Source organism: Mustela nivalis (assembly GCF_964662115.1).
Source record: "Mustela nivalis genome assembly, chromosome: 2".
NCBI lineage: Eukaryota > Metazoa > Chordata > Mammalia > Carnivora > Mustelidae > Mustela > Mustela nivalis.
This window is the reverse complement of record NC_139021.1, coordinates 40,283,052-40,309,027: the sequence shown is the minus strand read 5'-3', so window position 1 is coordinate 40,309,027 and position 25,976 is coordinate 40,283,052. Positions and strand designations below refer to the sequence as shown.

General features: G+C 38.1%; 1 protein-coding gene across 5 annotated transcripts in view; it reads right to left on the bottom strand.

Annotated features, from left to right (window-relative positions):
* PLEKHF2 (pleckstrin homology and FYVE domain containing 2) overlaps positions 1-25,976 on the bottom strand; it is a 73,277-nt gene that overhangs the window by 6,014 nt on the left and 41,287 nt on the right. Inside the window, exons 1-2 of one of the 5 annotated variants that reach the window (XM_082722846.1) lie at positions 23,265-23,340; positions 2,141-2,272 (exon numbers count right to left, since the gene is read on the bottom strand). The exons of 2 other annotated variants lie outside the window; for them this stretch is intronic. The gene's annotated coding sequence lies outside the window, so the exon portion shown is untranslated. Of the gene's footprint in view, positions 1-2,140; positions 2,273-23,264; positions 23,579-25,976 lie in introns of those variants that run through there. 2 more of the 5 variants (XM_082722847.1, XM_082722845.1) reach the window with 2 other exon arrangements.

Genomic DNA, 25,976 nt, shown 5'->3' with positions numbered 1-25,976 from the left:
AGCTGAAACATAAGCTGAAGGAGAAACTGAGACACAGAGAGATTCAATAAGATTCCAGGCAAAACAGCCTGGAAGTAATTCTACTCACTGGGAGTCAAACAACCAACTGAGCACTCTGAATGCAATACAGTATATTCTATTCACGGCAACCTTAAATAGATATGCACTATTAGCTCCATTTTACAGATGAGTAAACAGATAAAAGAAGTACTCTGCCTAAGGCTGTTACAGAACTGAGGCTCCAATCTGATTCCTCAGTGCTGTTCCCAATATATTATGGTACACTAATTTTTCCCTACGACTCTACTAACTCTACAAGAACTGAGAAAGCTATTGCTAACCTTTGGAACTTCACTGCACAACTTACAAAGAAGAAAATACTAACTTGAGCAAATAACCTGAAATGACAGGTCATCATGATTTATTTAGCTAGTATCTTGAACGTTTCATTCTTTGAATTTTGCAATGTATTAAAGCCTGAATCTCTTTTCATAAATCTTGTGCCATTTAAGAATGATGCAACAAAAGAAAAGCTTAGACATAATTGGTATTTGTCTAGAACAAAACAGCTTCAAAGTTTGACAGTGACCCACATAAAAAGTACATTTCATACTATAAGGTTGTTAAGTACATACTCATGTAATTCTTTCAGCTATAAGTATAATGTATCATTATACATTATAATGTATCATTCATTTATTTTAATGATAGTCACAGCCCACTTGATTGATTTCACTAATGGACTGTGACCTCTACTGGAAAAACAATGAGCATGAAGAACTGAAGACCTTTCCATTATCCCTGTCGGTCCTAAAATATTTTCTGTATGTGTCTGACAGGAAGAAGGAAGGACTGAGCTAAAAAACCTCAGAAATACACAAGTGCCTTACACACACACACACACACACACACACACACACACACAGAGTTGGGCATCCAGCAGGAACAGCACAGAAAGGAACGGGAGAACAGGGGAAAGTTAGTGAAAGGGAAATCAAAGTACCCCTTTAACTGGATTACTGCTAGATACTGCAAAGTAAGATTCTTTGGTGAACTGGGTTAGGGTATTACCCTTTAGCTCAGGGACTCAACAGGGCCTCAGCCTTTCCTCAAAGCTCAAATCCAAATCTACCACCAGCACACTGAGGTGCCCCAGGCAGTAAGAACTCTTAAAGACTTTTATGAGAATATTACAAGCATCACTCAGCCTAGCCAAGGAGTGAGTTCTTTGGATAACTTACTCATTGAAGGGCACAGCAAGAGGAAGCAGAAGACAACAATAAGACAAGGACCAATTAAATTTGTCTACTTCTCTTAAGAATACCAGTGACTACAGAAGAGCGAGGAAGAAAGCTTCTGCATCTCTTAGCAGAGATGACTTCTTTAGGATGGTTTCCAAGAAGTAAAATTACTGGGTCAAAAGACATGAATGTTTAAGGCTCCTGCTACCTTTTACAAAATTTCCATTCTGAAAGGTGACACCAATTTACCACGCAGCACAATGAATGTATCCAATCCATCTCATCTCACATATTTTTCTTTAAAAAGTAACTAGTAAACAAGATAGATTTCAAAAATGGTATCTTTTATTCATTTACTTCATTTATCCAACATTTCCTTAATGCTTTTTAGGATGGCATTCACATTTTTTTCCCTCTTAGAGCACAGAGTCTACTGAAGGAGAAAGACAGTAGGTAAGTACACAACTGGGTGATTCTCAAACATGAAGTGCAATGAAGGAAATCAGCAGGGTGTCAAGATACAGGCAAAAACTCCTTTACTGAGTAGTTCAATAAGGCTGCAGTGTTGTTACACACGGAGTCTTAAAGGATGGGGAGTTAGCCATACAAAGGAACTAATACTGCGGACAAAGGTCCTAAGACAGCAAAGAACAATACAATACTTTTAGTTTAATTAAATTTTTTATTTCATAGCTATCTAGTGAAGGCAACCACTTTCTAATGTGTTTATTAACCACCTATATTTCTAAGCTCGTGTATATATAGGGGTTATCAATATGTATGAGTGTTTTACACATGCAGGCTAAAATTTTTATTTCTTTGCTTTTCATAGTATATTAAGCTATAATTCTACGAATGTGATGTAGGGACAGCTTTATCTCTAAGGTAGTTAAACTTACCAGTATAGTCCTTTGTGATTTTTCTTTTACGACTCCTAAGCTCTCCTGATCCAGATATCAGACACACCCACAGGTTTCCTCTGCTATCTCAAAGTAGAGCATTCCTAGGTAACCTTTTGTAAGCCAAAAAGGCTTAAAAGCAAAAAAACCAATTAACATTAATTTACATTAATTTTGAGTGTTCCCAGACTGAAAAACCCCCTACTTTAGGCTTTTCTGATTCTTTAGGACACATCCTGTTAACAGGTAAACAGAAATAAATGAAGATAAAAACACAGATGTTTTATCAAAGACACAATTCAAAGCTGTGGCGGCTTCGGGCATGCTGAGCTCTAGGAAAGGAGCTTGGTGATGTCACTCCAGCTGCTCAGGCTTTGTACTGCCTCTATAAAGGCAAAACACTATTTTCTTTCTTTCTATATATACATATACATACATACATACATACATATATATATATATATATATTTTAAAATATATATATTTAAGTAATCTCTACACCCAATGTGGGGTTCGAACTCAACCCCGAGATCAAGAGTCACATGCTCTACTGACTGATCCAGCCAGGTGCCCCAGACAGACACTATCTTCACTTACGTCACCTTTTTTCATAAAAGTAAAATGTTCTTTGGGTTTCTTTCAATTAGTGAAAACAGGTACTAATGTAGGTCTTTCATAAAAGTGAGTTGTTCAAACTCACTTTTCAAAAAGTGGGGTATACATTTTTTGTCTATTAGGATATGAACTTTACATTTAATTCTTTAATCCACCTGAAATTTCTTGAGAGAGGTTAAAAATTTTTTTCTTTTTGAATATTTGCATTCTAAAAGAGCTAATCCACTATTTCATAACCACCAAATACTGCGTGACCTCAGGTTTCCCCCCTTGTAAATGGGAATAATAATAATAGCAACAGCTATGTCAGGAAGAGGATTAAATGATAATGCATATAAAATGTTCAGCAAGTAGTAATGAAAGGACAGCACTTATTAATGGCATTAATAATCTAATCTACACGTTTACAACACTGTTTTATATTCAACTTTTATATATTCTGGTATCTGCTTCTGGGCTATTCAGTCAAATCTATTAACTGGTTTTCTAATTTTTTTTTTTTAAGATTTATTTATTTATTTGACACACTAATTACATTAGTCTTCCACTTTTTTTCTTTTTGGTTAAATAATTCTTAGGACATTGAAATAGTGAACTGCTTCAAAATATAGAAAAGCAAGGTCATTAAGAACCTGTATTATAGATTTTTGTATGTCCTATGAAGCCGGATATAACTGCAAGCTAGAATGAATTTTATTCTATTCTTAGTAAGTAATTTCCCTTTTTGTTTTGCAGATCTCTAAGAAATGGTAAAAGTTACAAAATATCAATTACTACAATTTTAACTGCTTAAAATAGAAACTCAAAAACCAAAAATGGAAGCCAATCTAATTACAAACATAAAGGGTTATAGAAATACTGATCCCTAGGTCCCTCCCCCCAAATAAAATATTCTGATTTTATTGGTCTGGGGTATGGAAGGTATGGCTGGAAACTGGAATACTTTATTTATTTTTTTAAAAATTTTAATTTTTAACAGATTTATTTTAGAAAGAGAGAGAGAGAAAGAAAACATCAGTGGGGGAAGGGGCAGAGGGAAGAGACAGAGTGGGTATTTGATCTCAGATCTCAGGACTTGGAGATCAAGACCTGAGCCAAAACCGAGAATTGGATGCTTAACCGACTGAGCCACCCAGGTCCCCTGGACAGTGGAATATTTTAAAGCTCCCCAAGTAATTCTAATATACAATTAAGGTTTAGATCCATTTTTCAGTTACAATAAATTAAAGAAAAAAATCCACTAAAATTTTTATGGAATTCATACTACACCCATATATTAGTTTAGAATAAGTTAACACTCCAACATCTTCTTGAGTTTTTATTGCTCCTCATCAAGATTGATGATTATCTCTTCCCAAGGTTTCAAATCTTCTTTTGTGGCCCAATAATTTTGAAGGTTTCTTCTCACAAGATTATTACACATTTCTTTTTTCTTTTTCTTCTTCTTCTTTTTTTTTCTTTTTAGGAAGGGGCCAGGGAGAGCATAAAGAGAATCTTAAGGAGGCTCCACGAAGCCTGACATGGGGCTCAATTTCACAACCCTGAGGTTATGATGTGAGCTGAAATCAAGAGTCCAACACTTAACCAACTAAGCCACCAACCCACTTAACCAACTATGCCCACAACTAAGCCCCTACACATTTCTTTAGTAGGTTCCCAGAAACTTCATAGTTTTTGTTGCCATTTTGAATCTAGCTTTCCCCCATTATATTTTCTAATTAGTTATTAGTATTGATAAGAAAACTACTGGTACTTCTGTCTTTTCCCCTCCCATGTCCGTTCATTTCAGAGAACTCTATAAATTCCCAATTTTCCAAATGATATCCCCTTTGTCTTCTTTTCCAGCAAACAATATCTGGCAGTGCTATTTCATAGCTAAAAATGTAAGAATCCAAGGCAAAAGAATAAAAAAAAACTTAAATTTTTACAAAGCTAGATTTGTATACCAAATAAAAAAATTTTTTAACAATCCAAAGTTTCAAGTTATCTCCTTCATAACTGTAGACAAGAAATGCATTTGAATTGTCCACTCTAGTCTTTTTGGTAACATCTTGTTTCTGTTCTTCAGTGGACTGTCTACCACCTGTTAAAAATGTAACACTAGAAGAGGCAAAAACTCTTCTAAAAAAGAGACAGAATACTATTTACAATGGAGAAGCAAGTCCAACTGTCACAGAATACGATGGCCCAGTTCTTACTGAAAATCAAAACTTCTTATCTCATCTTTGAGGTGTGTTTAAAACAAAAAATCATATAATTAATTTCTTACATGTACCCATGACATCTGCTATCAGTGAGTATCAGTATTCAGCTATGCATTATAGTTGGGAAAATCAATACACTATAAACCAAATGGTTCTAATCTCAACTCAGGCACTAAAATAAGAGATTTCACACAAATTACCTAACTGTTGGGGATGGAGGAGGGGATGGAGGAGGAGCAGCAGCAGCCACCACCTTAAATAAAGTAATCTATAAAGTACCTTCTTTGTTATTTTTTTTTAAAGATTTTATTTATTTATTTGTCAGAGAAAGAGAGAGAGAGAGAGCATGCACAAGCAGGCAGAGGAGGAGAGAGAAGCAGACTCCCTGCTGACCAAGGAGCCCGATTTGGGACTCGATCTCAGGACTCTGGGATCATGACCTGAGCTGAAGGCAGCAGCCCAACCGACTGAGCCACCCAGGCATCCTGACCTTCTGTCTTTAAAATAATAAACTCTGATTGTGGTTGGGACATGTTTCTGGTTTACTGCAAGGCTAATTTGCCCACAAATTAATTTGTAATAAAAATTTTGACTGTATCTTACTATCAATCAAGATTTTAAAATCTGTTGTTACTACGTTCCTGAACTTCATAAAATCTATCTATGAAAAACCCACAGCAGATATCATCCTCAATGGGAAAAAGCTCACAGCCTTCCCATTGAGATCAGGTACACGACAAGGATGCCCATTCTCACCACTCTTGTTCAACACAGTATTAGAAGTCCTAGCAACAGCAATCAGACAACAAAGAGAAATAAAAGGTATCCAAACTGGCAATGAAGAAGTCAAACTCTCTTTCTTTGCAGATGACATGATACTTTATATGGAAAACCCAAGAGACTCCACCCCCAAACTACTAGAACTCATACAGAAATTCAGTAACGTGGCAGGATACAAAGTCAATGTACAGAAATCAGTTACTTTCTTATACACTAACAATGAAAATACAGAAAGGGAAATTAGAGAATCAATTCCTTTTACTACAGCACCAAGAACCATTAGATACCTGGGAATAAACCTAACCAAAGAGGTAAGGGATCTGTACTCGAGGAACTACAGAACACTCATGAAAGAAACTGAAGAAGACACAAAAAGATGGAAGACCATTCCATGCTCTTGGATCGGAAGAATAAACATTGTTAAAATGTCAATACTGCCTAGAACAATCTATAGTTTTAATGCCATTCTGATCAAAATTCCACTGGTATTTTTCAAAGAGCTGGAGCAAATAACTAAAATTTGTATGGAATCAGAAGAGACCCTGAATTGCTAAGGAAATGTTGAAAAAGAAAAACAAAATTGGCGGCATCACGTTGCCTGATTTCAAGCTTTACTACAAAGCTGTGATCACCAAGATGGCATGGTACTGGCATAAAAACAGACACACAGACCAGTGGAACAGAGTAGAGAGCCCAGATATGGACCCTCAACCCTAGGTCAAATAATCTTTGAAAAAGCAGGAAAAAATATACAGTGGAAAAAGTCTCTTCAATAAATGGTGCCAGGAAAATTGGAGAGTTATATGTAGAAGAATGAAACTCGACCATTCTCTTACACCGTACACAAAGATAAACTCGAAATGGATAAAAGATCTCAATGTGAGACAGGACTCCATCAGAACCATAGAAGAGAACATAGGCAGTAACCTCTTCGATATCAGCCAGAGCAACTTCTTTCAAGATATGTCTTCAAAGGCAAAGGAAACAAAAGCAAAAATGAACTTTTGGGATTTCATCAAGATCAAAAGCTTCTGCACAGCAAAGGGAACAGTCAACAAAACAAAAAGGCAACCCACGGAATGAGAGAAGATATTTGCAAATGACAGTGCAGACAAAAGGCTGATATCCAGGATCTATAAAGAACTTCTCAAACTCAACATACAGAAAAAAGATAATCATGTCAAAAAATGGGCAGAAGACATGAACAGACACTTCTCCAAAGAAGACATACAAATGGCTATCAGACACGTGAAAAAATGTTCATCATCACTAGACATCAGGGAGATTCAAATCAAAACCACATTGAGATACCACCTTACACCAGATAGAATGGCCAAAATTAGCAAGACAGGAAACGTGTGTTGGAGAGGATGTGGAGAAAGGGGAACCCTCTTACACTGTTGGTGGGAATGCAGGTTGGTGCAGCCACTTTGGATAAAAATGTGGAGATTTCCTTAAGAAATTAAAAATAGAGCTTCCCTATGACCCTGCAATTGCACTACTGGGTATTTACCGCCAAGATACAGATGTAGTGGAAAGAAGGGCCATCTGTACCCCAATGTTTATAGCAGCAATGGCCACAGTCGCCAAACTGTGGAAAGAACCACGATGCCCTTCAACGGCTGAATGGATAAGGAAGATGTGGTCCATATACACTATGGAGTATTATGCCTCCATCAGAAAGGATGAATACCTAACTTTTGTATCAACATGGACGGGACTGGAAGAGATTATGCTGAGTGAAATGTCAAGCAGAGAAAGTTAATCATCATATGGTTTCACTTATTTGTAGAGCATAACAAATAACATGGAGGAGATAGGGAGATGGAGAGAAGGGAGTTGAGGGAAATTGGAAGGGGAGATGAACTCTGAGAGACTATGAACTCTGAAAAACAATCTGAGGGTTTTGAAAGGGGGGGTGGGAGGTTGGGGGAGCCAGATGGTGGGTATTATGGAGGGCACGTATTGCATGGAGCACTGCGTGTGGTGCATAAAGAATGAATTCTGTTACACTGAAAAGAAATTAAAAAAAAAATCTGTTGTTACTGCTGAATTGAGACTATAGAAAACGTAAAAGGGAAAGACAAACAGAAAAGTAATGAAAGAAGAGGGGAAAAAAAAGCAACAAACTATCAGAGATACATCCTCCCTGGGCAAATGTAAAAGTATTAAAGCAAACTACTCCTCCTTCTAATACAGGTAAGTCAAATAAACAATCTCTGTGTCTACCACATATGAAAAGGACAGGCCCATTCTCGTTTTCAAAAGTTCTATAGTTTAATAAGCATATAACAATAATCAGGAAATTCTAGGTAAAATTTTCAATAAAATATTAGGATGATAAAGCAAAAAAAAAATACTTTGAAATCTATCAAGTTCAATTTGTAATTTCAGTAAATTTTACTTATTCCATCAAATAAGAGACAAAAGTTTTGTCCTCCCCTTTCCAATAGGATTTCTGTCAACTGAAAATCAACATGTATTCTTTTATTAATTGAGGTATAACTGACATGTAACATATAGCTTCAAGTATAAAATGTTTTGGCATTTGTATACATTGCAAGATGATTACCACAGTAAATCTAGTTACCATATGTCACCACACAAATTTTGTTTTCTTGTGATGAGAACTCTTAAGATTTACCCTCTCGATTTTATAATGTGCGCAATATTATTGACTACTGTCACCATGCTCTATATTACCTCCTTGTGACTGGAAGTTTGGTCCTCTTGACCTCCTTATCCCATTTTACCCATCCCCTGGCAACCACCATTCTATCTTTGTGTTTTTTTTCATCTTTGCTTTTAGATTCCAATTTTAAGTGAGATCATACAGTACTGTCTCTGCCTAACTTACTTCATTAGCATAACGTGCTCAAAATGGTGAGACCTCATTCTGTTTTATGTCTGAGCACCATCCCATTTTATATATATATAAATATATGCATCATTACAAATTTATATATATAATATAAATATAAATAAATAAATATATATATATCCATTCTAACAGGTGTGAGGTGATACATTGTAGCTTTGATTTGCATTTCCCTGATGGCTAGTAATACTGAGCATATTTCCATGGGCCTATTGGCCATCTGTATGTCTTCTTTGAAAAAGTATCTATTCAGATCCTTTACCCATTAATTATTAAAATTGATTGTTTTTTGGCTACTGAATTGTAATAACTTTATATATTTTGGAAATAAATCCCTTATCAGATAATGATTTGCAACTATTTTCTCCCATTCAGTAGGTTGCCTATTTATTTTGTTGAAGGCTACCTTTGCTGTGCAGAAGATTTTTAGTTTGATGTAATTCTACTTGTTTATTTTTGCTTTTGTTGCTTTTGCTACTGGAGTCAGACCCAAAAAATCACTGCCAAGACAGATGTCAAACAGCTCATTGCCTACATTTTCTTCTAGGAGTTCTATGGTTTCAGGTCTTATATTCATCTCTTTAATCCATTTTAAGTTGATTTTTGTGTATGCTGTGACTCTACTGCATTTCTAGACTCTAGTGCATTTATTTATTACTTTTAATAGTCTTATGATAAAGTCTTTAGGGTTTTCTATATATAAAAGCAAGTCATCTGCAAATAATGAGTTTTACTTCTTTCCAATTGGGACAGCTTTTATTTCTTGCTTATTAGCTACTGTGACTGGGGATTTTCAATACTATGTTTAATAAAAGTGGAAAGTAGGCAGGCATCCTTGTCTTTTTCTTAATCTTAGAGGAAAAGTTTTTAGTTTTTCACCATTCAGTATGACATTAGCTCTGGGCTTGTCATACGTAGTGCTTATTTTATTTTTTAAGATTTTATTTATTTGAGAGAGAAAATGAGACAGAGAGAGCATGAGAGGAGAAAGGTCCGAGGTAGAAGCAGATTCCCTGAAGAGCAGCGAGACCTAGGTAGGACTCAATCCCTGGACTCCAAGATCATGACCTGAGCCAAAGGCAGTCACTTAACCAACTGAGCCACCCAGGCGCCCATATATAGCCTTTATTATGTTGATGAATGTTTTCTCTATATCCACATATTCAGAGTTCTTATCATAAATACTGAATTTTAACAAATGCTTTTTCTACATCTATTGAGATGACCATATATTTTTATCCTTTATTTTGTTAATAGGGTATGTTACACTGATTTGCAAATGTTAAACCATCCTTGCATCCCTGGAATAAACCTCACTCAATTATCCTTTTAATGTATTGTTGAGTAAGGGTTTGCTAATATTCTACTGATGACTTTTCCATCTGTGTTCACTAGAAATACTGGCCTACAAATTTTTTTGTGTGTGATGCCCCTGTGTGGTTCTAGTGTATGATAATGCTGGCCTTGTAAAGTGAGTTTGGAAGCATTCCCTCCTCTTCCATTTTTTGGAAAAGTTTGAGAAGGGTAGTAATTAACTCTTTAAATGGTTGGCAGAGTTCATCTGTGAAGCCATTTGGTCCTGGACCTTTGCTGGGAGGTTTCTGATTACAGCTTTGATCTCCTTACCTTATCAATCTATTTAGATTTTCTACTTCTTCATTATTCAATCTTGGAAAATTGTGTATTTCTAGAAATTTGGTCCATTTCTTCCAGGCTGTCCAATATGTTGATATGTAAGTGTTTACAATAGTTTCTTATGATCCTTTGTATTTCTGTGGTATCAGCTGTAACTTCTCCTTCATTTCTGATTTATGTGAGCCCTTCCCTGTTCTTCTTGGTAAGTCTAAAGTTCTGTCAATTTTATCTTTTTTTTAAAAAAATATTTTATTTATTTATTTGACAGACAGAGATCATAGATAGGCAGAGAGACAGGTATAGAGAGAAGGGGGAAGCAGGCTCCCCGCTGAGCAGAGAGCCTGACATGGGGCTTGATCCCAGGACCCTGAGATCATGACCTGAGTGAAGGCAGAGGCTTAACCCATTGAGCCACCCAGGGACCCCCTGTCAATTTTATCTTTTAAACCCCCCCCCCAAAAAAAACTAGTTTTCAGTTCATTGATCTTTCCTATTGTCTTTTTAGACTCTTTTTCATTTATTTCTGCTTGGTTCTTTATTTCCTTCCTTCTACTAACTTTGGCTCTGTTTGTTTTTCATTTTCTATTTCTTTTAGGCATAAAGTCAGATTATTTAAGATCTTTCTTGTTTCTTAAGGTGGGCCTATAATGCTATGAGTTTCCTTCTTAGAACTGCTTTTGCTGCCTACTACAGACTTTGGTAAATTGTGTTTCCATTTTCATTTGTCCCAGAGTATTAAAAAAGAAAAAATTTTTTTTAAATTTATTTAAGTAGGCTCCACAGCCAGTGTGGAACCCAGCCTTAGGCGTGAACTCACAACCCTGAGATCAAGACCTGAGCTGAGATCAAGAGTTGGATACTTAACCAAATGGGCCACCCAGGCTCCCCCAAAGTATTTTTTAAAAAAAATTTCTCCATTGGTTTCTTCATCAACACACTGACTGTTCGGTAGCATGTTGTTTAATCTCTAAATATTTGTGATTTTCCTAGTTTTCTTCTTATAACTGATTTTTAGTTTCGTATCACTGTGGTCAGAAAAGATGCTTGATATGATTTCAATTTTCCTAAGTTTATTAAGACTTGTTTTGTGGGGTAACATATGATCTATCTTGGAGAATATGTTTCATCTGCATTTGAGAGAATGTGTATTCTGCTGCTTTTGGATGGAAAGTTCTGTATGTATCTAATAAATCCATCTAGTCTGATGTGTTAAGGCTGATTGTTTCTTTATTGATTTCCTATCCAGGTAATCTATCCCTTGATGTAAGTGGGGCTTTAAAGTCCCCTACTATTACCATATTGCTGTCAACTTCTCCTTTTAGGTCTGTTATGTACAGCAAACATTATTTAGGTGCTCCTATGTTGGGTGCATAAACACATACAAATGTTATAATCCTCTTCTTTGACTGACCCCCTTATCATTATATAATGCCTATGCCTATCTTTGTCTCTTACTACAGTCTTTTTTAAAAGTCTAGTTTGTCTGATAAACGTATAGCTACTCCAGCTTTCTTTTGGGTTCTATTTGCATGAAAAAATCTTTTCACATCTCTGCACTTTCTGTGTGTATCTTTACATCTGAGGTAGGTCTCTTGTAAGCAGAGTATAGATGGGTCTTTTTTGGTTGTTGCTAAACCTATTCAACCACAGTGTCTTTTGATTGGAGAATTTAATCCTTTTACATTTAAAGTAATTATTGATTTCTGGCTGTATTGTTGTTCTTCTCTGTTCCTTTCTTCTTCTCTTGCTCCCTCCCTTGCGGTTAACACTTTCTTCAGTGTTATGCTTAGATTTCTTTCTTACTATGTTTTGTGTATCTGTAATAGGTTTTTGCTTTGTCATTACCATAAGGCTCATATATAAAATCCCATAGATACAAAACAGTCTATTTTGACTTGACAGCAAATTAAGTTTAAATGTATTCTTAAAACTCTAACTTTTTGACCCATATTTTGTTTTTTATGCCACTTCTTATTTTGTGTCTCCCTTAACAGGGTTATTGTAGTTACAGGTTTTTAAAAAATTACCTATATCTTTTAACCTTCATATTAGCTTTATAAATAATTTATCCACTCTCTTTACTGTAGATTTACCTTTACCAGAGATATTTACATTTTCCAATGTTATCTTATTAATGCCCTTTATTTTCAGCTTAAAGAAGTCCTTTAAACATTTCTGTAACATTGGTTTACTGGTGACCAGCTCCTTCAGCTTTTGTTTGTTTGGGTAAACTCTTTACCTCTCCTTCAATTCTGAATAGTAATCTTGCCACATAAAACAGTCTTAGTTGGAAGCTCTTATCTTTCAATACTTGAAATACATTGTGCCACATTCCCTTCTGGCCTGCAAAGTTTCTGCTGAAAAATATGCCTATCTGGGACGCTTGGGTGGCTCAGTTGGTTAAGCCGCTGTCTTCGACTCAGGTCATGATCCTGGGGTCCTGGGATCGAGTCCTGCATCAGGCTCTTTGCTCAGCAGGGGGCCTGCTTCTCTCTCTGCCTCTGCCTGCTGCTCTGCCTGCTTGTGTTCTCCCCACCTCTCTCTGACAAATAAATTAAAAAAAAAAAAATGCCTATCATGTTACCAGTTGTTTTTTCTCTTGGTGCTTTTAAGATGCTCTGTTTAACTTTTGACCTTTTAATTGCAAGGTGTCTTGGTGTGGATCTTTGGGGATTCATCTTTTTTGGAACTCTCTAGGCTTCCTGAATCTGGATATGTTTCCTTCCCAAGTGAGGAAAGTTTTCAGCCATTAAGTCTTCAAATAAGTTTTCTGCCCAAGTCTTTCTCTCTTCTTCTGGAACCCCTATAATGCCAATGTTATTCTGCTTGATGTTGTCCTTTAGGTCTCTTAAGCTATCTTCATTTAAAAAAAAATTATGTATCATTATTATTATTTTTGGCTGCTCTGTTTGGGTGAGTTACACCGCCTGGACTGCTAAATTACTGATTCTTTCTTCTGCTTCATCTAGTCTGCTGTTGAATGCCTCTAGTGTATTTTTCAGTTCAGTTACTATATTCTTCAGCTCTGTGAGTTTGTTGAGTACTTCCTTATTTTTCTATCTCTGCTGAAGTTCTCACTGGGTTCATTCTTCTAAGTTCTGTGAGCATCTTTATGAAGATTACTTTATCAGGGCAGAGACCCCTGGCTCCTCAAGGAGCTGCTCCACTTGTGAGATCCATCCCAACTGTGCACTGCCACAATGGGTGGGGATTTTTGGCAAGACTGCCTCTCTGCCTCTCCTACCTGTCTCAGTGTGGCCCTTCTCCTGTTTGTTGTAAGGAGTTGTATGGCTAGTTTTCAGGTACTTAACCAGAGGAAGTTGACCCATAGGTGGCTGTAGATTCAGTGTGTCCATGGGAGGAGGGGAGTTCCTATACCATCATCTTGAACACCCCTTCCACAACATATACTGTAGAAATTAGTGATTAACAAAATAAAGTTTATGTTTTAGATAAGAAAAAAGGGACAAACATCTATATTTTAAATTTAAACTCATATAAAGCTAGATTGAGAGAACTGAACAAAATTTGAACATTTAGAGAGAAGCCATAGTAATTTTTTAAAAAGTCTCTCCTAGACACCAAATCTATTATTCAAGGGTAAATTCAAATGCATACTCTACAGGCTTAGCCAGAAAAGGAAAAAAGAAAAAGACTAACATTTACTCAACACCTATACACATGCTGGGCACTTCCACATTTTACTATTTTAATGATCTAAATTTTGTTAAGTGGTAATTATGTACATGTTACAAAAGTAAATTAAGTCATATATAGTTAAACAATCATCCTATTGCCTCACAGCTAGTTATTATAAAAATGCATGTTTTTCTATTAGACTTTGCTACCTTCAGAAATATTATAGAAATATTTGACTTAAGTGAACCATATTATGTATGTGAAGAAAGCCACTGATAAGAGAAAAAAATTAAAGCATGGTAATAAGTATAAAAAGGCTAAAAGTGATCATTCAAATATACTAAAAGGAAGTGAAAAGTGTTTAGGGTGTCAGTAAAGGCAATTTCAAATAGGTTAGGCTTGCTAGAGAAATTTACCACAGTATATAAAAACCAAGCTATAGTGGAGGATTTTAGAGAATTTGGAAAACCAGAATAGAGACACTGGGAGTTACAAGAGATTTTTGGAGAGATAGGAGATAGTGGGAAAAATATAGACCTCAAGTTTAAAGCAGGACTTCCAAACTTAAACCAGCATTTATAGCATACAACACAAGGCAAGATTATTCTTTTTTTTTTTTTTTAGAGAGAGAGAACATGTGCATGTGCCCACACATGTGGTAGGGGAGGAAGGGGCAGAGGGGCAGAAAGAGAATCTCAAGGAGGCTCATGCCCAATGTGGATCTCGATGTAGGGCTCAATCCCATGGCCCCAAGATCATGACTCAAATCGAAATCAAGAGTCAGATGTTCAACCCACTGAGCCACCCAAATTCTCCAAGATTAATATTCTTTAACTATACATAATCAGGTAATCCCTATTCAAAACCCAAAGGTTCCCTGGCTGATCAAATTAAATCTAAAATCCTTAATCTGGCATTCAAAGCCTTTCAGAGTCAAGCCCCAGCCTGTCTCATGCTATCTTTCCAGTTCTACCTCTTTATATATGTACTCTGTTATAGTCAAAGCAGATTACATGGTATTCTCAGAATATGCTGAGCTTCCTAGCCTACCTCTGAGTCCAATATGTGGCCCCCTCCCCTGTTATTCTGAAATTTTACCAATTCCTCATGATTCAGTCAGTTCAGTACTCAAAGCTATCAGTCTGTACTGATCTGAGTATGGCCAACAGTTAGAAGTGGCAGCAGCTTTTTAACCTAGAGTTTGACAAAAATCAAAAACTTCATTTTGACATCTATACTAGTGTTCACAGAAAACAGGAACCAAACCTACACATCAATTGCTTCACTACACCCACAGTTTTTAAATTTACAAGCAAATGTTTGGATCCATTTAACTAGTATCTAATTATGAATTCTAAGTATTGAGCATGACAGATCCTGTTTTTTAAAAAAAAAAACCAATCTCATGATAATATACAAAAATGATTTCTTCTCTTGCCAAGAAGCACAGCTGTTTAGTTAGCAAATAAAAAACGATGATGTGTGCATATTTTCACCACCAACAAAATTCAGATAAAGAAGTGCATCATTTCAGAAAATTTTTATACAGGGGCAGCTGTACAGTGTTGACTGCAATAAAGAACCACTGTATAATACTGAAAAGCTAGTAAAGCTCAAATAAATATTGCTGTGGAGCTGGTTATTCTATCATGCCCCTAACAAAATTTCTTTAATATTTTTCAAAGCAGTTGCAATCTGCTCACCACATTTCAAGGCTTTCTGCTTTGTGTCAGAGGAAAAAAGAATGAAGGAAACACTGGGATTCAAGACATGTACCACAAAATTTTAATAAAAAGCAAATGAGTTAAGTACTGTGATAAAAATAGTTAACAAAGCAGTAAGGAAGCAAAAAAGGAAGAGTGAAGGTATGGCGTGAAGACTGTAGCATTTGAACACTTGAAACAGGTGTGAACAATAAGTGGAACCTCAAAAGGCAAAATAATGGTAAAGGCACAAAGCTCTGCAAGAAAACATGTGTTAAAAAAAGTCACATGTACAGATGCATTAGAGGCTAGAGGGAGTTATTTAGTAGAAAAACAGGGGAGGAAAAAAAATAGAACAGATTTTGGTTCTTGAAGAGTTCTTTCTGAAGCTTTTGGAAAGAGTGATCTGATGAGTTAAGAGTGACGTTTGCAACAGGAAAAGAATAGCGATCAGGTTCAGGACTGCTATAACTAACCAGAAGTGGAAGAATAAAGCTGAAATCAATCCACGGGTTCTTGGTCTAAGCAATAGCGAAGCTGGTAAGAGCAATACTAATTTTCCATAAATCTGTTGAAGTAGCAGTAAACATTTACTGACCTCTTACTCTGTACAAAGTATTAATAAAAAGATAGAAGTACTCAAACTAACAATCTCTGTGAAGGAGAAAGACAAGTTTAAAATAGTATATAAATCCAAGTTTATATACATAAAACTATGTAATTCATGTGTTATACATTAGGGTATGTGTCTATAAGAAAGAGAGTGATGGGAATAAATGATAAAGAAGAAAACAAAAGACAAGAAAAGAGTTTGGTACCCACGTAGTATGCTACGAACTAAGGAATATGGTTAATTTAAATCTGTGCACTCAGTTTAAGGAGCAAAGGAGAAACAAACCAAACACATTAAAAAAATAAATAAGAGTGAGGAAGCCCAGGGCCAAAGTGTTTAGTTGGGAGGGAATTGTGGCCAGGGGGAACATCTAGAAGTAACTCTAATATGACTAGAAATTCAAGCTGGGCCATAAAGCAAAAGTGGTAGGTCAAACTATTTGGGGGAGTAATGGTGTACAAACATATTCCTCAGAGAAGAAACAGGTGAGCCCAGGCTGGAGCAGGTAGGGACAGAAGAAAGTATGGTGGCAGAGGAGAAATCTGGTAAGATAGAGAAGAGCCAAACTGCAAAGGAAAATAAGCATCAGACTAAAGAGTTTAGACTTTATTATACAGGCAACAGGAAGACAGGCTTTCAAATAGGAAAAGGTTAATCAGTACACACAAAAGCAGTAGGCAGGATGACTGGAGAGACTACTGAAGTTAGACTGAAGGCAAACAAAACAAAACAAAAACCCAGAGGGTAAGAAGAGACTGAGTCATAATAATTGACAGCCTAAATAAAAAGGGGAAGAGAGACTTAGGAGGTATAGAAAATAGGATTTAGAAACCGACTGAATATATGGGTGAAAAGTGAGTGCAAGATGACTTCAAAGGTCTAAGCATAAGTCATTGGTAGATGCTAGGTTTGCTTGGGGAGGAAGAAGACATCAGTTTAGGACATACTCATCTTGAAGTACTTTCAGGGTATCCACAAGTCAAACACAAATGCTAGGATGAGCAGGGAGCTCCAGGACTGAAACAGACTAAGCAGTCATTCATATAGAGATGCTGGTTGATGCTGTGGAAGACAGAAGTCAAAGGACTGAACTTAAGGGAACACCTACTTTAGAAAGCAAGAGACAAGCAAAAGAAGAGAGAAGGGGAGAAAGGAGAGCACAAAGTACACTTTCAACGTGATTTCACATGTCTCACAAGTCTCAGAGACTAAATAACCTGATTGTGCCAAAAGTCACAAATAGCAGTGAAACACGTGGAAAAATTGAGGACTAATGGTAATGTATAATAATAAAATGCTTCAGAAAGCACTGCCCTTTGACCCTGGCATTTTTAACCACAGAAATTTATCTTGAGAAAGAAACTCTTGTGGAGGTTGGGGGAGGGGCACACATGCTGTACGTAAAAAGTTTTCCCTCTGGCATTAAGTCTAATAGTGAAAAACAGAATTTAAGTTTCTAGCCAGAGAGAGGAGTGGTTATTATATATACCATGAAAAAGTCAAATGTCTTAAAAGAAGATATTTTACCACAAAAAATTTTAAAACTGCAACAATGAAGGGAAAAAAGCATTAAAGTTTAAGAAAAATATTTGTAACATATGACAAAGGGTCAACATTTTTACTATAAAAAAAGGCCCATATAATTAAATCAAAAGAAAAAAAGGAAAATATCCCCAAAGAAAAATGGATGAGATACAATTTCCAAAACAACAAATAAAAATGACCAGTAAATGGAATAATGTTGGTTCTCAGTGCTAATCAAAGAAATAAAAATAAAAATGATGTATTATTCACCTAAGATGTGGGGGAAATGGGCACTAATTCTTCACAGAATACACTGCAACAACTTTTCTAAATGCCATTTTTGGCATCAGAAGCACTCTAGAAAGTTTACACAAGAATTCTATCTCCAAGAACATATGGAAAAAAACAGACCATTGTACAAAGTTATTCACATACAAAAGTTCACTCTAGCTTTGTCTTAATAATGCTGAAAAGCCAAAAATAACTTAAGTGTTCAACAATAGGAGCCTAGTTATGTCAATTATGGCACATCCATATTATGATTTTTCGACAATACTTGACAGAACAGATTAATATTTAATATGGAAAATTGTTAAATAAGGCAGTTATTAGATTTCTAAACAGCACATATAATAGAACCCCCCCCCCTTTTTTTTAAGTCTGGAAAGATACACACCAAAAATTTAGTACTCATTGTCTCTAAGTACCAGGATAAAATATTTTTACGTTGCCTAATTATTTTATAATGAACACATATATTTTAAAAACATTTTATTTATTATTTATTTCCGAGAGAGAGTTAGTGAATGAGAGCAAGCGAGTAAGCACAAGATGGGTGGGGGGGGGGGTCAGAGGGAGAAGCAGACTCCCTGTGGGATTCTGGGATCATGACAGGAGCCCAAGGTAAACGCTTAAGCTTAATGTTAACTGACTGAGCAACCCAGGCCTCCAACACATATTCTCTCATAGACAAAAAATACTTACTGATTAAGTAATAAGATGTAAAGAACATGTAGAAAAATATGTGTAAAAAACAAATGCAAAATTACAGATACAACTGATAAAAAATAAACAAACAATAAAGATCTTTTTAATTTTTCCTCAACTATTATTTAAATGAAACAAACATAAAGAGGTATAATTCCACTTACAAAAATGGAAAGAAAAAAAGACGAAAAAGTTAATGCAAAGGAGAAAATAGAAAATTCACATCACAAAATCTTAATCATTTTAGAAGCAAGTTCATCCTAAGAGTCAAGCATTTCAAGATTGGGGTTAATAATCTGAGTTAGACTGAAAACACAACAGAGAAAATGAATCAACTTGGGGATGAGAAAAGGATTAGAAAGCAGCTAGTACACAGGCAGCTGGAAAACAAATACTCAACAGTCACCAAAGCTGTGACTTTTTTCAGGAGTGCTAGGCAGAAAAAGGAAACAGCGGTATTTACAAGTTGAGAATCGACCAGCTATATACAGCAAAGGTCAAGGAGAGGAATATGAGGTGCTAGTGATTTCACAGAATAGGAACTCCAAGGTTCAGCACTGGAAGGGTAGAAAATGAACAGCCTGGGAGAAGACAATGAGGACAAAAAGCTGGTTCATCAGGTAAGATGGAAAACAGAAACATGGGCTCCTGAATCACCACCTCGTTAGTTTAAGACCTGAGGCAGTTCAAAATGATGACAAGGTTAAATAACTGGGTCATTCGTGTAGGTTGCTGATGCAGAGTGGTGGTGAGGGTCACTGGAATAAGTCAACTGTAGTTACTTACAAACGTGGCCCACCTTTCTGGTCTGAAATGATTATAACTGTACTGTAACCTTTATATACTTCACTTTCCTTGATTCAGATATATTCTTTGTAGTCTGATAGGAATTTGGGGGGTACTTAACCTGTCTCTGTACTTTATTCAACCACAAAACGAAGAGACTAAGGAAATGGAAGAGTGAATTTTATCAGTGATTCTCAACCTTGACTACACATTAAAATCATGGGTGTTTAAAAAACAAACAAACAAACAAACAAACAAAAAACAGGCAAAACTACCTATGCTTTGACCCCAAACCCAGCAATTCTTTTTTGGTTCTAGGATTCCAGGGTGGAGTTCAGGAATCATTTTTAATAAGTTCTTCACGGAATTCTAATGTGCATCCAAGGTTGAAAACTAAAATACATATATCTAACTGCTGCTTACTTTTTTTTGTTTTTAAGATTTATTTAATTGAGAGAGAACGCAGGGGGAGAGAGAGTCTCAAGCAGACTCCATGCTGAGCTGGGAGCCCCACCTAGGGTGGATCTTACCACCAGGAGATCAGATCTGAGCCAAAACCAGAATGCTCACCAACTGTGCCACCCAGGTGCCCCTAAAAGTTGCTTCCTTTAAAAATTCTATGATCCTATGTAAATGACAATTCCTTTGTTCATTTGCTAATACAACTTACTGAGTATCATGCACCAGGCACTTCCACAAACATATTTTAGTAAATCCTCACAACACTTTGAGGTAAATAGCCCTGTCCGTTTCACAAATGAGTCCTGTGAAACTTAGAGAAATGAAGCAACTTGTTCTAGAGTCACAGGCCAGTAAGGAGTACAGCTACAGATATGTTTGTTCCAGTCCACCCCACACACAACCTACTTTTTCTAGCACTCACAGTAACTACTTGAATGCCTTCTCTTCCCTCCTAGAACCTTACAAATTAGGCACACTAGTGTGTAATTAATGGAGAGAAAGTTATTTTTTGGGGGGGGGGCAGGGATTTAACCCCAAATTCTACAGTAGTTTCATTATATAATTAGTAAACACCTTTACCTAGAGAGGTTTGCAACCTGACACAGCACTCTGCAAGTGTATCTATGAAGTATACTTTATTCAGCTAAGCCAACAAAAACATTGCTATTAAGCATGCAGCTGGCATACAAAGCTGGTTCTCATAGATAAGCTTATCAATAGAAAAGCAATTTTTATATGCTTTCCATTAAGTAAGGCATTCTAAACCAAAATCCTAAGATAATTCTGACAAAACAATAACTGACAGTAAGGAGAGTTGCTCTATCAAAGAGCTTAAATGTATAAACATGACCTTCAAATTTATAAGAATTACCTCTATTTCCACCTAGTACAAATAAATTCAATCCCACTTTAAAATTATGATTATTACTCTTTTGTTGCCACATTGCTGCTTCTTTGCTGATTATACCATTATCTACTTAGAAATTTCATAAACATTCAAGGTCTGTATTTCCAGGTCTAAATTTACTTAGTTAACAAGATAAACATCCCCCCCCACCTAAAAAAGTATTAGAGAAGATTGAACTTCTATGCCCATGGAAAGGGCAATTTATTTTATTTTTTATCTTAGTTATTTGAGAGAGAGCTAGAGCGTGCGCGCTCCTGAGGGAGCACAGAAAGAAGGGAGGAGGGGCAGAAAGGGAGGGAAAGAATCTCAAGCGCACTTTGCTCTGACTGCGGAGCCCCCTGCCCTGAGATCATGACCTGAGCCAAAACCAAGAGTTGGATGCTTAACTGAATATGCCACCCAGGTGCCCCTGGGAAGGGCAATTTAATAAGAAATTCATGAAGTATGATTTACAAGGAACAGATGTGCCCTCATCCATTCAAGCCTTTCCTGAGCTTCTGCTATGTTCTCTGCACACTGGGGATGAAGAGGTCAATCATGCAAAGGCTATTTAGTCAAGGAGGTGCCATGACAGATCAGTGTAGTATTTACTGGATGGCAATGGTATAAGTTAATTATTCTTGGCGAGAGAAAGGGAGTAGGATAAGGAGAACAGCACAGAGAAGGTTTCAAAAAGTATAGACTCAAGTGAAAATTTCACTACATGAACCCTTGTAAATCAGCTCTCTAGGAAAAAAAAATTACTGAGGAATTAAAATCAGCAAGAGCAGCAAAGACAGAGGAAACAAGGTGGACAGAGACTGCTCCATGACAGGAGTTCAGTATCCTACAAAGTTAAAGCTATAGGAAAAACACGAAGGCTTCAGAGTCATAAAGACCTCAGTTCAATACCAGTTTGGCTGCAAGACTTATGAAGTTAGTTAAGTCACCTCATTCCTAGGTGAATTCTTCATGCAGAAAAACAAATGTGTATAATGGTGTTTACTTGACAATGGAGCAAAACAAAAAGGATTTAAGAACTAAGGAAATTAGCAGCCAAATCTGAGCAGAAGCTCTATCATTACCTCTAGATTAAGAAGAGAAATTCTCCAAGAAATGTTTTAGGGCTCATCCTATTTGTGGTTAAGAGCCCCTTCAGTTCATTTAACAGAATTTTAAAGCTAAAATGTCTTTATGAAACACATCAATTTACATTCATTGGACTGGGGTAATTCGGGCTGAATCTTTTTTGATCCCTTGGGTCAGTACACCACTTTTCTGTTTTTGAGGCGATAGGATGTGCTTTCCAATTAAGTAGAGAAACCTAATACCATTCACCTCCAGCGCTGTCAAGACCTGAAGAGATTAAAAATAGAAGCTTTCCTTAATACTGAATTAACCTGAGGACCCCGTGAGCTACTACAGTACAGAAAAAAAGGGTGAATGCTCAAAACATGGCAGACACTCACCTTTAAAAAAACAAAGAGAAGAAAAAAAAGCTTTGTAATGTCAAGATTACTTCACCTTAAGACACATGCCTTTAAGTCTGTCAAAGTTCCTAAGTCTGTCTTTAGTTAAGTCTCTCCTGTAACGTACTACATCACAACAAAGAAGGTATTTATCAACTTACACACTTTGTGAGTCCATGAATTACAAAAGGGCTTAGTTATGTGTAACCTTAATACTACCATGTCCACCGCACACTCATGAGTTATTGCTATAATGCAAGAACACACAAGGGAATTCAAGCAACATGAGCAGCAAGCTCTCGGACCTCGGGAAATTTTTAAAAAAGGAAAAATAAATTCGGCCGAAGACCATACAACTTTAAAAGGCTCTAAATAAACGCGTTAGAGCCAACGCTTCCATCAGAACAAATTCTGTGGTGCCATTTTTTGCCCCGAGTCACATAAAAAATATGCCGTTCAACTCACAACTTCCCTAATGCCCAGACCCCTCAAACTTTTTGGACAGAAAGACGATGGGACCCTGAGACTCCACTGGCCGCGAACGGGACCCCAGCCCTCGTGCCCCGCAACTTCTCGCTCGACCTGCGGACCCCCTTGGCGCCTCCGCCCGCGCCCGGCCCCGCGGTCCGCGGCCCCGCCGCCCCGGCAGGCGCCAGCGCGGACCCTCCGGACAGCCCCGGAGCCCGCGGGCGCAGGCGGCGGTGTCCTGCGGGCGGGTGCGGCTCGCTCCCGGCGTCGGCTGGCCAGCCCCAGCGCGCGGGGAGCGGCCCGGAGCGCCCCGTTTCTCACAGACCCCAACATGGCGTCGGCCGCCGCCCGCGACGACGACACCTCCCCGCGCCGCAGACGGCCCGGGGACCGCGGGGGAAGCGCCAGAAAGTTTCGCTTCTCCTCTCCCGGCCCGCGAGGGACCGACGCACAACCAGCCTCGGGCTTCACCTACCCAGGCGGGCACGGGCGGCGACGGCGGCGGCGGCGAAGGTCCGACTCTTCCTCGTCCCGGGCGCCGGGCGCGGACTCTGTCCGCTCGTCCGCCCCAGCCTCCCAGGGTGTATGCAGACAGCGGCCCCGCGCAGCCGGCGCGATCCGGACGCGGCGGGCGGGCGGGCAGGCGGCCGGCCGGCACCGCCGCACGCAGGTGACTCCCCCGCCCCTCCAGTCGAACCCCACAACGGCTGCTTGGGCTGGTCTCTCCCCTGCGCGTGCACGAGCGCGCCGCCGCCCACACGCCAGGCGCGAGCACTCGGGCACGAGCACACCCACAAGGCTCACTCCCCGCCCTTTCTTGCTTGTTCCCTCGCCCCGCCCGTGCGGCCCCGCGCGACGTGCTCGAGGGGGAGGGGCCTCAGCGAAGGCCACACCCACCTAGGCTGCGGGGACGGAGAGGAGGTTCCTCCGCTCACTCTGTGGACTCGCGCACTGGCATCTGTTGGGTGCGCGTGGGACGATTCACCTGGAGTTCCTGCCTCTTGGCAATCCTTTGGCAAGGATTGTTCATCTCATTACGAGTGTTTTTTCCGAAGAATGGAAGGAAGGTTGGGTTGCCTTTCCCCACCCACTGAACGGGCATCCCCAGGCAACTCAAGAACTTTCTGCGGGCGGGAAAGAAAGGCTTTTTGGATGTTAGATGCCCAAACGCGTGCGGGCAGATGTCTGTTTGCTACTCCCAGTTAGCGCGGCTTTCTTGCCTGTAACACCTTTCATTTGCTTTCCCTGAAACCCCCACCTCTTGAAACCGAAAGAGCTGCGGTTGCAACACATACACCCCGCGGACTATGCACGGCTCTTTAAGTGCAAGACTTTATTGCCTGCCTTAGAACTCCGGTCTTACCAGAACTTTGCCCTGACGCTGCAAAACCTCATCTACCTACTTCACATACTTAGAAACGGTAATGATAGTATATAAGGTTGAATCTGCCCTTCCTCATACCGCAGCAACTGTTAAGCGCGCTGGTGGGTACGTGGAGAGATACCAAGCTGTCCGAAATGGCCAAGGAATGGGGAAAGGGGACTGCATACTCCACACAAAAAGTGTGTAGGTGAGAATCAGATTTGGGTAAATTTTATCTTTCCCACTGGTCTATTATTTCAAGGATATTTAACCTTTGTTTGATGTTTCTCAAATTAGAGCCGCCAGCACCCAAGCTGCGTGTAAATGAGCACCCACCAAGGAACAAGAGGAGCAGGTCTTGTTTCTGATCCGCTTTTTATCTGGGATTCTACCTCCTCTAGGTCTTCATCTCCCATCATCCCCTATTTCAATGTCTCAGAAACAATTTTTTTTTAAATTAGTAACTAGAACAAAACTAGCAAGGATGAACTTTTTTAAACAGGGGAACTTACAGTATCCCCATCACACAAATCTTCACATGTGTTATAGTTGTCTCTGTAGACAAGGACAATGTTCACGGGACACTTGTTTAACCATCACCCTACCGGCACCTTCTTTCAGCCTCTGCCTTCTCTACATGCAAAGCAACATTTCATCAGTGAAAAAAGGTAGGCTTGATCACCCAAAATCGTTTTAAATTTTGAGGTTAGGAGTTGCTATGTCTAGCCTACAGCAATTGTCACCGAACATTTTTGGTCACTCATTCATCAGTAAAAATGTTTGCCCACACTCCCCTCCCGATATACTTACTTTATCCTAAAAGGCGTGGACTTAGAAGCCAAAAGGACTATAATGAAAGCATCTACCTCCCATATCATTATGAAGATTAAATGAGTTAATATTTGTAAAGCATGGTGCCTGGTACATGGTAAGTGCTATGTAAGTGTTAGATAAAAACTATTGTATATAATAGATATTAATTACACATGTAATAATAGATACAATATATAGTGTGCATATACACACTATATTTTATATAACTAAAATCTATTATATAACTAATATATTACGTACATTATAAAACATACACACACACAAAAAGAAATAATTATTTAAAACATTGTGTGAGTTTTCTTTCTTTACTCTGCATGTTCTGTCTCCTCCCTGGGCTGTGCGTAACCCAATTTGGACTCCACTGATTTAGAGTTGCACCAACAAATATGGTAACCACTAACCACATATAGTTATTAAAAATTCAGTTCCTTAGTTGCACCACATTTTAAGAACTTAATTGCCACATGACTACTGGACAGTGCAGATATAAAATATGTTGCAGAAAGTGCTATTGGATAGCACTGACAAAGCTGACATAAACAAGGGTCTAAGGCAATAGGATCAACTCATGCCTGACAACTGTAACCACTGTACCATGTTCAAATTGACTGATAAGATCTCTCTCTGAGCTTCACATCTCCTCTGTAAAATGAAGATAAAAATAGGAACTACCTCACAGATTGCTGAGCAGAGGAAATGAGATAAGGTGTGTAAAGTCTGTGGCAGAGTCCCTGAAACATAGAGGAACTTGAAAATATTGGTAAAATTTGAGTTTCAATAAACTCAGTAACTGAATTTGATAAATTCGATAAACCTGAAAGGCAAAGATCGTATTATTTATTTTAATGGGTAAGTTTTTCAAGGTATTAATTTGCGAAAAGACAAAGAGTTTGGTGAACTTTTGTTGAAAGCAGAGCATTCAAGGAGAGCTGGAAAACATCAGGACTTTTACTTACTCCTCCATTTCTTCTTTCTGAAGCCCCTGGTCTT